Raw genomic sequence first — 1,590 nt, forward strand, 5'->3', positions numbered from 1 at the left:
ATCTTTAGGAATTTGGTCCATGTCTTACTATGTAAAATGAGTAGAAAGTTACAGTAAAATGACTTGAAGGCTTGTATCCCCCACTTCCCCACTGCTGAGGTCAGGGCTCAGTGCCTGGTGCGGAGGCTGCTGTCAGCCTTTGGGCTGGACTCCTGGCTCCGAGTGCAGCACCTGTTGTCCAAGTTCTAGGAGGCCAGAAGGAAGGTCTCCCCCCATCCCAAACTAAGCCTCTTTCCAAAAGTTTCTTTGCCCTTTCGGGATCTTGGCTCAGGGTGGTGGATGGGGGTAGATGTGCTTCCTTTGGGACATGGTCCCTAGGGGGTCATAGGGCCCAGGTGATGCTGGGGCCTGTGCCCTTCCTCTTGCTCCCTTCCATCCACTGCACCACATAGGCTGGCCCCTCCAGTGAGAGCATTCAGGCAGAGACCAGGGCTGAGCAACCTGCCCAGGTTAACAGAAGGCTCTAGAAACAGAAGAAAGGAAATTTGGGCCTTGGCAGCATTTCTTGCCTCTGTCTCCCTACAAGCCTTTTCTGCTGAGGTTCTGAAAATGCCTTTCCCATTTACATTAGAAACTTCTAGGGTGTAGTTGGGTCTGTGCTTCCCAAACTTCACTTCTTGAATTTCTTCATGATTTTTGTCATTTGTGAGTAACATATATGCTATAATGTACTTAATATTCTTTAAATTGATTCACTTAAGAAAATTACAGAGGAAAATGGAGAGAGAGGACAGGAGGGTGAGGAAGGTAGGAGGACCCCAGCCCCGAGAGGAGGGGCTGCAGGGCTGGCTGGCCTGTGCCACACCGAGGCTCCCACCTGCCCTGCAGGGTGGGCTGAGCCACCAACACCTGCTGGTCCCTAGGCCAGCATAACTCCCTCCTCCCCCTACAACTGCTCCTTTCCTTCCCATGTGTCACCTCAGGGGTCTCTTCTCTTTTCTAAAACACTCAAATCCCCCCCACCCCCCGCCCCTGGCCCATGAGCCATGTCTGTCACTGTCACCATGTGTTCATTTCATTCATTTTCTCCTGTTGCTGTGTGTTTTCCTTCATGGCCGTGACTCTGCTCCTGAGGCAGCCTCTGCTTCAAGGAATGCCTGAGTGTGGAAGAGGTTAGAATGGGTTAGGAAGGCACGTGGGGCTGGTGTAAAAGTTGCATGGACCTGGGTCTAAATCCTGGAAAGGATCAGTATCCTCCTGTCACGCAGAGTGGAGATGGTGGCATTTCTATTCCATCTGTAGTGAGGACAGGTGGGGTTGTGCGAGGTGTGATACAGCTCCTGACATAGCCAGTGTCACCCCACCCTCAGCCTTCCCTGGAGGCCAAGGCCAGGCTCAAAGGGCTTTGTCTTGTTGGCAGACGTTTTCATAAAGCTGAAATCAGTGCCATTTTGCTCTTTGTGTGGAGCGTGGATTTGACAGAAGGAGAAGTTTGTGTAACTGGGGGGAGGTGGGAGCTGAGTCTCTGGGCTGTGAGGGAAAACTAGTGGATTATAGAGTTTTGTAAAACATTGCTATGACAACAAGGTATCTTTAGGAATTTGGTCCATGTCTTACTATGTAAAATGAGTAGAAAGTTACAGTAAAATG

Source organism: Galeopterus variegatus, unplaced genomic scaffold (genome assembly GCF_000696425.1).
Source record: "Galeopterus variegatus unplaced genomic scaffold, G_variegatus-3.0.2 Scaffold4615, whole genome shotgun sequence".
NCBI classification, from domain to species: domain Eukaryota; kingdom Metazoa; phylum Chordata; class Mammalia; order Dermoptera; family Cynocephalidae; genus Galeopterus; species Galeopterus variegatus.